Genomic DNA, 12,336 nt, shown 5'->3' with positions numbered 1-12,336 from the left:
CCCAGAACAACCAGAATAAGGCAGAAGGAGAAATGGTTTCAGTTCTTAGTCTAATACCACAATTTAAAGTTACCAGGATTGAAATAGAAAAGCTGGGGTAGCTGAAATTCTGGGTCTTACCACAATTCCCTTGGTGGGGAGGAAATGCAGAGGCTTTGAGTCTACTTGTGCAACAGATAAGATCAAGAACGGAAGTTATTCCACGCAGTATTTTTAAGTAAAGGCCATCTTAAGTCCAACATGCCACTGTGTTTATATCACAGATTAGTATGTGTGCGTATTTGTAGCGTGCGATCTAACAGCGTGCTTCACTTGGCCTTGTGATAGCCAGCAGCACTGCAGGTTTAAATGTCTTTGGTCCCTTTCTTTGCTGATGCAGCAATAATAAGAACTATTTCCAGAACGGGTAGCAAAGAGTAAATTTAGCTTTATATAATTTTTTGATTTGTATATGTTCCGTTTTCAGATCCCTTTTTGTTACACCTGAGAGTTACTTTGTCAGCATCATCTGGCTCGGTCTAAACAAATTCGGTCTTCGCAGGCTCTCACCAAAGTGTGGGACCTCGCACATGGACAACCGCAGCGGGTCACTGCGTCACAGCCTGGAGCCATGGAAAGCCTCGGGTGCCGGGCTTGTCTTTTTTTAGGTGGGCACTTGGCGTTACACTGAAGTTTCTGACCCCGGGAGCGCAGTTCCTCGGAGGCAGGGGTGTTGCATGGGTGTGATGGGGAGCGGAGCTGGTGGTTGCGGTGGGTTGGCACTGACATGAGGTTTGTGGATTCTCACAGCACCCCTGCCTGATTGCCTGCTGCTTTTTTGAAGATTGCATTTTTTGGGATGTTTGTCTGTGTTGCTGATTTCCATCACCAGTTTCATTCCTTCCATTGCCTCCCACGACCTTTGGGGGGAGTGTCCACAAATTAGCTCCTGATATTTTCCTCCTGCTTTCTTTTTCTTCTCTCTCTTCTTAAAGCAGTTTTCCCTTCATTTTCTTTCCAATAAGTAATGATGCTGGGTTGCTTCTTTCAGCTCTTCCTTCTGTACGCTGATGCCAGACAATAAAATATATTTGACATTTGAAATTTATTTGTAGAAATTACTTATAAAAGGGTACACAATAATCAGAGCTGCAAGATATGTTACCAACATAAACAAAACCACTCAGGTAATGAGAGAAAGGAGTTGATTAATCACCTTTTCCTTCTGTAATCCAGTTGATGATTCAGATCTGAAGGACGAAGAAAGCCTCTCCCGACACATCAAGCCATTCTCGAGGTGGCTTGAGATTAACAGATGAAATATAATGCACTGTAATATGATTCTACTCTAGTATAGAGCATTAAGTAGAGTATTAAGTAGTATAAAGTAGAGTTACATAATGACTGTCATATCTAGATTCACATTTCGGGGGTGGAGGGACTAAGTCAGGGGGTTCTTTCAGTCCTGTCGGCTCTCAAATGTCCCAGAGGCTCGTTTGCTTTTTGGGGGGAAGCTGGCAGCTTCTGATGGCATTAGGTACACGCGCACAGCACGAACGGCCCCAGCTTGAACGTTATCCCTGGGGTATAACTTCAAGCTTGCCCAGATTTTTCTCATGGTCTGGAAAACCAAATCATTCGTGCTTAATTCTTTGCAGCGTATGATGCTGCATCTTTAGTTATCAACATGGGAATTGAAAAGAGATTTTATAAATGTTGTCTCATCACGTAACTTTCAAGTTAAGGAAAATTATAACCCCGTCCTCTACACTGTAACTTATTTTACATCAGGTGGCATTCCCATTTGCCTCAGAATGTTTATTTTTATGCCTAAAACTCCAAGTCTTTCTTTGTAAGGAAAGAGGATTAGTTGAGTAAAAGCATAATCTTTAAATTATTTATGCCTCCTCTGTTTTGCAGTGGAAGATGCTTCTCCAAACATTGTTCTAAAAGCTCCCAAGTCTTGTAACTCATACGTTTTATCTTTGGTTGATACCAGCCAAGGGTCAAAGCCAAGCTAATGTTGAGGCTGCCAGAATTTATTTATACAGAATCAGAAGCTGCAGGGTACATGACACTATTTAACAAAAGGAAAAATGTGACCGGCAATGTTCATTTCTCAGACTTACACTATTTACCTTGTTGGGGCAGCTGGGTACTCCTGGCATTTTCCAGGGGAACAGAGCAGTCGCTCCTCCAGCTGACATTACCAGGATACTCACGGGCACGACCCCTCTAAGAATCAGGCTTGGGCACGCTGGCACTCCTCCTTCAGTAACGCGGCAGAAAGCCTCCCTTACCGACAATTATTTTCTTCTTGCAATTAAGCCAGCAACTTCTAACTCAACTGCCATACGCGATCGCTTCAGTAGCAAGGATTTTGTTTCTCTCTCAGCCCACTAATCCCGGCGACGTCCTCTCGCAGTGATCCTGGGCCCCTTCCCCGAGCAGTGAGAGCGGGCAGGGACCCAGCCCCACATGCGGTTGCAGAGCCTTGAGCTTTCCCTTCCTTCCGCCGCTCCTGTCCTCGCCCCGTCTCCCATCACCACGCTCCATCTGCGTCCCCCAAAGCAACCGGACTCCTGCAACAGCCCCCCTCGCCAGTGGAGTTAGAAGCTGATTCACCGGCATCAGTTACTTTATGAGACAATTAATTTAATCAGGAAACCATAAAGAGCCCCTTCAGTCTTTATCAGATTGAAAAGTCCTTGTCAGGCAATCCTCTTGCAGGGAGCTCTCTAACAATATCCTTGGGGAATTGTTTTCCTGGTGCTGCGTTCAGTGTCGCAGGAGGCTGCAGAGTGCAGACGCGGGCGTCTCGCGCCTTAGGCTGGGCTCCGGCTCGTGTGGACCAAGAGCAGCGCAGTAACCAACTCAGAATTTAAAATATTTCCCTTGTTCTCCCAGCTCTGAGGAAATGATCTCAAATAAATAGAAAAAAGCATGATACTACCACTCTGTATATTATGAAACTAAATTCTGTCTTCAGCTGGGCTTTTGTGAGTGCTTTGAAGTTGCTGGAGCTGTGGGTATGTAAATGGAAGTACTGGTTGGTTTACGCTTTCTCTAAATAACATCAGTGTTTGCTATAAGAGTTCATTCTAGCTTACATTAAAAACAAACACTGAATTTAGACATAAATAAATAGAAATGCTCCTTATGCAAAGCATTTGCGATGCTGCAAAACTCCCTGTAACAAGCCAGCAGCCAGCAGCCAGTGGTTCAGAAACACCCACATCCTTTAGCTTAGTGGCAAAATCTTAAATTCTTTAGTTCTTTTCATCTGAGGATAAAATCACAGACACTCAGTTCAGAAAACAAACAAATATTAACAATTTGTATTAAGTCCGTAATTTGCCAGAGCTGGAAGTCACTTGTTATCAATTCCAGAATTAATTTATTCCATACTTGACCTTGCGGTACTCACAGTGTCTTTTTTGCTTCCAAAGCATCCAAGGAGCTTCACAGAAGGTTGTCGGTCTTTCAGTGGAAATTGTCCATCTCACGGTGTCCCCAAAACCTGATTCCCAAACAGGTTCCCCCTGAGCTGGAAGAAATCCTCCTTGCTCTGAGAGTAGTTTGTTGGTGTCTGGATCTGTGTGCCCAGATCTTATGTGAATATAGGAAAAATGTAGAAGGCTCAAGCTACTCTTCATTAAATCCCTAAATAAAATCTAAAGGAAAATATAATTTACCCTACATAAAGGATATACTGTCATATTACTCTAAAGTAAACAATGTAGTTTTCACTTTGATCAGCACTCAGAATAGTATATGAGAATTACAAACAAAACATGTTAGTTTTCATTTCAGTTTCTTCAAACAATCATTTTTATAAACTTCTTCCTTCTGATGTGATTAATGAGTGTGACTGTAAACCAACACTGATAATAAAATCTGCATTTCAGATTTTTTAGCCAGATTCACAGGAAAGATCTCACGCATCTCATTCAGACCCCTTGCATACAGATTATCCTGTGAGGAAACAGGCATCAAACCACATAAAATGAACGCTGATTTTGGCAAGCTCAAGGTTTAGCTTGTAGAAGCCAAAAGCTTTTACCGACAACTTGTTAAAATCCATCTATCAAAACTGTTTTCAGACAGCACTAAAAATCCTGTTTCCGTGAAAAATTATTGCTTTTAATTTCAGGAAATGACAGGTGAAAACAAGCAAACTGGTAGGGATCCCATGATAGCCCATCACTGGATCTTGGCAATTACTAAAACACACTTGAGCATCCTTATGTTGCACCTGCACGCATTTTTTCCCCAAATCTTTCACTTAATATTTTAAAACCCCACCTTTCTCACCTGCCCCCACATCACTCGCTAGACGTGCACACGTGAAGCTTAACTGTGTTGCCGCTTCCTTTCTGGTAGGGCATTTGTTGGTGCGCATTAACTTCCTTACTATTAAGGAAATTGTTGCTATTAAGGAAGTTATTGCTGTTATTACGGTCCCAGAGATTTCCTTTAGCCTGTTGTGTTTTCCTACGATCTGTTCACTGAACCCGTTAAAAACCTGTGCCTGGCTTTGGGTGCGTGTTTGGAAGCCCCTAAAGACGCCGGGCAGCCTCCCTGCTCCCTGACGTGGCCTCAGGGCCACCACATGCACCACAGGGAACAGCAATATCCAGCCCCGTAGAGCTACAGCTTGACTCTTTCTCCCCGTTTTGTTTCTGCCCAGCTGCGTTATTGATTTATATTGGATTTTATTAAGTGCCTGTAGGCCTATCGATAATTGTCTGTTTGGTAACGACAAGCAGTTGCGTCCATTCCTTCAGCATTCATGTCTTATAGCTCTGCAGCATCACTTTATTAACAACACATGACATTTTATGGTGTTCTGCTGGTAATAAATGTCATCAGGTGGGAGGTTAGCTTTAGTTTTCGTTCTTAAATTTCTCTTATTTTTAGTTATTCCGGCTCTCAAAAGAAATGCATTGCACTGTAACACACTATTAGGAGACTTTTTGTGCTAGATGTACAGGCAGATTGTATAAGCTTTTTATCTAAGCAATCTAAAAGCTATTTTGAACATACAATAGGAAGTATTTACCGAGTAAAGTTTCTTTTTTAAACTAGAGACCCCATTCCTGGCCCTACTAGTTATCTAAAAGAATGAACTGGCACACAGCAAGTGGGTGTAACACTCTGTTGCCAGAGAAAGAGGTGAAAGCACAGTCTTTTTGGTGGTTCATGACTATTTTTAACTTTAATTTCCTTTGTAATTATTTCCTTTCCTGGATTCATAGATCTGCAGTAGCCTGTTATATAAATCTCATCTATCCCATGTTTACAAATAATTCTGGCTTAGATTCTGTGTTCTTTGCACTTTGGAAATTCCCACAGGCTTGACGTTTGGGTGTATAAAGACATTCGCAGGATATCACCCCATGTTTAATACTAGCTCTGTTCGATAAGCCTTTGGTAATGACAAATACCCACCTACGTTTCTTTTAACCTCCTCTAGCGTTTTTGTTGGAGAAGCTACTTTTCACTTGCTGTCTCGATGACTGCTGTGTAGTGGGATAATACCGAGACTTTGTGGGGGTTGATTCCTTTCATTAGTTGTTCATTTTTTGCTTTTTTTTTTAAAAAAAAAAAGCGTGGGGGAATCCAACAGTGAATTCTTCATGCACAAACATAACATGGATTTTAAGGGGTGGTGTAATTGTGCAGCTGAGGGAATAATCACGCTTAAGTGCAGTTTTTAGAAAAATTATTTATTGGTGAGAGAAGAGGTACAGAGGAAAAAATCAAACATATACTGGAAGGAGAAAAAAGCTATCTATCTAAAGGCAATAATTGTGGCACAGAAAACCAGACCAAAGGCTCTCAAAATTGTTCCTGTGGAGAACCATTTAACACAGGAGACAGCCGATAGTCAGCTGTGCAACAAATTATTGTGCAATGCAACTTATCCATGCTCAGCGCTGGAAATGCTTGTGCCCTACGTGACCAAGGGCTTTGGAAGACGCCTAGGAGATCCTCTGACACATTATACATCTGTAACGTCGTCTGTTCCCAATTTTTGGGGGTAGCTGCTTGTGTGGTATTGCTATGAGATCACAGAGGTGACCACACTCAGCTAGCACAGTGCCTGCTCCTGTGGGTGGGTGAAGCAACTGCCATATAGGCATTTTCCAGGTCTTCTGAGAGTCTTCCAGGATAAATGGGAAAAATATAGGCAAAGCATTGACAAAGCTGTAAGGACAGTGTCTTAATTCACTGTGGATACCTCCACACGTAAAGGCAATAGTGCTGTACTGGAAAGATACTACACCTTACCTTCAAGGCTCACAACATTTAAGGATGAGCAAGGTGACTTTAAAAATGTTACTAAAATAACAAGCAGCAGTAGAAATAGAAGAGGAACCGCTTCAAGACGTACTGCATTCAGGGCGTTAATCAATGAGGAGTCAGGACCGGCCGTGGAGCTCTGACCCATGGAGAGCTCCTGAGCCCTCACCCCGGAGTCCGAGGCAGCGGGGTCACGTCGGGAGGGAGAGCAGAGCAGCACGTGCAAGGCTTGGTCCTGTTCTCAGTGCAATTACTGAAAGTTTTGACCATGACATCCGTGGAGGCAGGGTGCATGCCCTTAACATTCCCCAGACACCCAGGTGAAATATTGCTGACACATTCGCAGTGTAATCATCGCAGATCCCACTTAGCCTGGGTAGTGACAACGCAGTACAAATAAATCTATTGTTATTGGTAATAAAATATTATGGTGGAAACTGGCTGGCGGTAACACTTAGCAATAATCTGAGTGTCATTGCTAATACGCAGATCATGACCTTGGAGGCATACGATTTTGATAATTTTACCTAATAAATACTTCACAAATTATATTTACAAGCAGTAAGTAATTTATAAACAAGCAATTTCTCACATTTGCATTTGTTAAACTACGCAGCTTCCCTGCTAGTGTTCTGACTGTACTGTTCTGCTGTTTGCCACTGTGCAAGACCGAGCTGGGTTTTGCCTTAAAACAATCAGCTCTCTTCATTTGTTTCTTTCTCATGTGTCGCTGCAAAACGATGGCTCAACACTTTCTGTTTGCACACTCTGTCCTCTCTGTCTACCTGAAGGTCCTAAACTATCCTTGAAAACAGTTAACACCAGCAAGTATCCTTGAACTAAGGGTGAAAGTTATTTAAACTGTCGGTGTTAAAAAGACAAAACTGGTAACCATTTCTGTGCTGTCTCAAAAGCTGTTATCTCAAATGCTGGATGCTTCTTGATGACAGTGGTGAAAACGGCTTTATCTCTGTTATGACAGCAGGTTTTGGCTCGGCGTGAAGGGGAACCTCTCTGATCACAAGCTCATTCCCTAGCGCTGGAAGGCCATAAAACAAACTCCAACTGAAAACCCGCTGAAATCATTTGAGAGAGCAAAAGACAGCACAGTTGATCTGCTTGAATTGGGCTCTTTCCAGCAGTTCCAACATTGCCACAATTCCGGGTCTTGGAGCTCCGTGGGGCAGGAGCGGTGCCTGGGTGCCAGGTCCGGGAGATAGGGAAGCGCTGCCTATCTTCGGGCAGAAGGAGCTGCACCATTTCCCTTTCAGCCTGCGGTTCGCCTGCTTCCCGGGCTCAACACGTGCACAGGAAAGAAGGGTTTGTCTATAGACTTACTCCCTTCCCTCCTCCCCGTGATGGCCAGAAAGCTTTCTTTTAAGCAAGGAAAGAGTCAGTAACACTTTGGGAAGTGTTACTCTATCTCTAAGTGCCTTTTCAGGAAACGTTTGTGCTTTTTTCCAAGCAGTGTGCAGAACGTTTTCTGAACTTGGCACAGCACCCAGCCGGATAGTTTGTAAAGGGGTGGCGGGGCGTGTGTGTGTGTCTGTCTGTCTGTCTGTCTGTGAGTTGTTTTCTTTCACCTGTGTTTAAGCATTCCTCTTTCTCAAGTATTCTTCAGAAAGATTTGTGAGTTCTCGTGAATGCATCTACCTGGCCACGCATAGGAGTAAATCATATTATTCCTTCCAGAGAGATTTTCTTTGTGCTTTAGAAAACACTGCATTGTGGCAAATGTGACAGCAATGTGACAAACACCACATTTTCCCAAAGATGCCCAATAGTTAGCTACAGAAACTCAACCTTTTACTATTTTGTGAGTCAAGAAAACAAATCCTAGGCTTTTCAGACAAGTGCCAACAAATACTGGGTTTGCCATGAGTCAAAAAATGGTAGAAAACTGTTCAAAAGTCTGCAGATACATTTCCTAATTGCTCTGTTTCTTTGGTGAGTTCCTAAAGCAAACTTCCCTTAGAGATGGGAAGGAGGACAAGATGTGATGTGAGGTTTTTAGGGAACACTGGAGGTTTTTAGATTTTTGCTTTGAAACACGTTTACAGAGTTTACATTTTATTATTATTAAATTTACATTTACAAGGTATGGGGAAGGAGAGAAACTGGAAGACAAACTTACTGTGGAAACTTTTTTCAGTATTAACTGTGCAATATAAACAACTCTGTTCCTACCAGATGTTACAAGTATGACTTGAAATTTTTTAGAAACTGGGCTTCTGCTAAATTGACAGTATTCCTTTGACTTTGACCATAGTAGTTATTGCTTTTGCAGACTTAGCAAAAAGGGGAACTGCTTACTTTAGCACTAGCACTTCCACAAAAAAGCAAACCTACTCTTTTTTGGCCTACTGCATTGTAGATGCCAACTTAGTATTTCAATCTAGAACGAACATCTTTGTCAGTCCAGAGTCAGCTCTTGCTGTCGCAGCTCTAGATCAAACGGTGTCCCCTAGTTGTATTTCTCTTTGTCACTGTCACCCGCAGACACGTCCTCTGAAAGCAAATAGCCCTGCAGGGATGCAGCTGACTGCTGAGCAGGGTGCATCATTCAAGCACCAAGATGGCTTTTGACTGGCCAAGCTCCTAGAGTTGCCACTGTTTTTAATCAGCTCTTTTAATATTTCATATTGATTCCAGATCTAATTGAAAGCCCACTGAGGATAGGCTCTGACACGGCTCTAGTGACAATGACAGAAGTGATGGATTTGGTATAACTATCTGCCATCACATAATCCTCCTGAAGGCTGATTCATTTTTTAATATTTGTTCTCCATTTTCTTAATGATTCTTTCTTTGCCACCTGCTACTGCATCTCTCACCACCCCCTCCCCAGCTCCAGAGCCCTGGGCTTCTGTGATCAGATGCAAGATTTGGGGATGGATGGGGTTGATGCTGGACAGAGGCAGGGAGAGCAGGGATGAGGAGAAAGCACCCACCGGCAGAGCAGTGAGCTTCTGATAGGGTGACCTGGCAGCCCCTGCTCCCCTTCCCGGGACTGCTAAGCGGATGCACCTCCTGCCGAACCCAGAGAGGAGATGAGAAGGGCGATGGTGGGGGCAGGGAGCTTGGAAAGGGTTGGGAAGCTGCATCCTGGACGTTTGCCAGCTGCGTTGTTGATCTGTCTTCTGAACAAACAATCCCAGCCTGGGACCTTGACATGGTATGAAGTGTCTTCCTGCTCTCAGGACACACTTGCCTCAGTCTGGGTCTGCCTGGGACTTAAGAGGTGATGTCCGCTCTGCCTAGCAGGTGCACGTGGTGAAAACTTCCAGCTCTGATCTACCAGTCACAACCGAGGATCTCTCCATGAGTGTTAGGCTCACCTCTGAGCAAAAACCCCCGTTTCCTTCCCAGAAAGGCTGTGCCTGGTACACAATTGGGATGAGGTGAGAGCACACAGACACGCGCTGCAGCCCTTGATCTCACAGCTGAGACCTAATCACCACGAGCAGATGAGCATCCAGCTTCTTGCCTACTTCCCCAATCATCTCTGATGGTCAACTCTGCCTCAGCCCAGCCCTGCCACTGTGATATGAGGAGAGCAGGAGACACCCACACTTTCCCACAGGGTGGAAAACCACATGGGGATGGAAAATTACTTTTAAAACAGAGCTCCTCTGTTTTACAGCCATAATTGGTTCTTTGGGTGTTTCTTTCTAGATAGCTTAGGGAAGACAGTTAACTGGGAGTTGAAATTAAGAAGCATCATGTTTACTTTTGAGTATGAGGAGTTAATAAAAGCTCCTAACATCTGTAGAAACCAGCAAAATTCAGTGCACTCAGAAGGGCTGCTGTTGGGCCTTTTGGGGGGGGATGAGTTTGGGGGGGTGCTTTGTTTACATATTAGACTCAGGCAAGAGAGTCTGTTCTTGTGCGTGCTGTTTTGTTTTTCTTGCCTGAACTGCAGCGCTCTGTATTTTAAATTCGGAAAGTAGAAAGCTCCAGCAAGTACTTCAGAAGATTATCGTATATTCTTTTACATATAGTCTGTGTTAGACCTATTAAAAAGTATCAGCAATTCTCTGAGCTGTGAAAGTTCTTCCTTCGCCCTCCCAGCTCAGTTCCAGTAACAAAGTGCCCACCACAAGCTTGTGTTCAGCTAACAGCTTCCTGATGGCCTTGTAGCAACTTTGTCAATGCCTTACTGTTACCCAGTTCCCATAAAAGACATGCAATATTGCATTAAAGGTGCTTCTTTTTACTTTGCATGTGCAAAATATTTTGCATAATTTCACCGAGTGTTTCAGTAAGAGCTTTCATAAGGAATCCCAGTATCGGTAGACCTACATTGCTTCAAACATCAGCTTTATGCTTTTCAAGCATTTAAGCCACTGCTTCTGTAGAGTCTCTGGCTTTATCCAGACTGATAAGGAGTCTTTACAGCAACCGTCATTGATTCCAGTCTGCCAAAGGCAGCACCGGCAGCAGCGTTGGGCGACCATCAGGCGATCTATACAGCAGCTCTCTCCTGTTTGTCAGCAGCAGCTATCTGCAGGCAGTCACATCCCCACAGTTCAGCCAGGAAACAGACTACACGAGCTCTCCTCACCCACTCTAGCGTAAAATCAGCCGAGATGATGCTTCACGCAGCCACGGCAGCAGTTTGAATTAGATGAGCTGACTTCTGCGACGCTGTTGATGAGGAGCACTCCAGTGATTTGTTCCACTAGCCAAACTGCCAGGGTAATTTCTGGCAGAGAAGTAACAAGCAGCTGTGGATAGCCACGTCTTAAGCTGCCACCACCTTCCAAGCAATGATTGTCAGATCGCAGCTGTAGTATAGGAAACACTTAAATTACTGTTGGGATTTAAACCCCGGTATCATCTACTCGGGAGTACATGATATCATCATAGCGTACCGGCACTTTCCAGAGCTTTCTCTACATACATGTTCCTAATGGTGGGTACTTCAAAGGGCAAAAGGTTTGTGAAAATACCCTAAGTAGTAGAGGACTCATTGTCACTGACATTATTTATGGTACTTATTGTAGACTCAGGCACAAAATCATGTTTAAATTGAAGAATGACGCTGCAATCCTTACTTGTACGCATAATCCCTATCACCATAATTTCTTCTGCAAAACTGTGTGCCTCTTTTCTCAGTAGATATAAGTAGAACTGCCTGAAGCTAATTTTTTGCATAATAACTTAAAATTTGTGACAAACTCACACTATATTTAGCAGTATCAATAGGTACGCAGATCAGCTGACACTTTTGTGCTTCCAAACAGCATGTAGCCCTTCGATACTATTATCTGGAAATGAGCTCTCCCGCCTGAGTACTTACATACCACAGTCTAGACTTGACAGCAATGCACCGCAGAAAGCACATGGCAGCATTTGCTTTCCCTTCCATTTTACTGGTTTGTAAATTCTCATAGCTCCTGCCTTTCACAGTGGCCTGGGAAGCGCGGCAGCCAGTGTAGGCGCAGGTGTTTGCAGGGACTTGGAGCTCAGCCTGCGGCAGTGGACAGTGGTAGCTCGGGTGCTACAGAGGCGTGCTTTCTTCTAGCATGAACTCACTGCTTTGGGGTGTATGGCTAGCTCCAGGAAAATTTTTTATCATCAGGAGTAACATATCTTACTTATTATAGTTTTACCTGCTACGGATCTTTAGCAGTTTTTCTTCCATCTGTAGCTGTACTTTTTTCCTTCTAACCTGGCCTGCTGTTTCTGACTGTATCTCGTAGGTTTATCTTATTTTCTCTGCAGCCTACGAAAGAGAAAAGCACATGTGGAGTCCCTCATTCGCTGTACCCCAGAGCTTGTGAATTCGCTGGCCTTTTTTAAAATTGATCTGTTAGTTCTTGCAAGTTCAGAACAAATAAAAACTACAGCAACAAAAGAAGAAAAACATTTTTCCACCTTTGTAAACTTCTCATAAGTTAATTACCAGTTTAAATTTAAAATCAGAAAGAAGGAGGCCAAATCATCTACTGTTCTTATTGAACCACATAGAAAGACAGAATTTTATTATGATACAAAAGGAAAGAATTTGTCATCATTAACTGTAATGTTTTCGGGAAGGAGGTTAGA

Source organism: Pelecanus crispus, chromosome 4, assembly GCF_030463565.1.
Source record: "Pelecanus crispus isolate bPelCri1 chromosome 4, bPelCri1.pri, whole genome shotgun sequence".
In the NCBI taxonomy this organism is placed as follows: domain Eukaryota; kingdom Metazoa; phylum Chordata; class Aves; order Pelecaniformes; family Pelecanidae; genus Pelecanus; species Pelecanus crispus.
The sequence above is the reverse complement of the archived record's forward strand: the minus strand, read 5'-3'. Positions refer to the sequence as shown.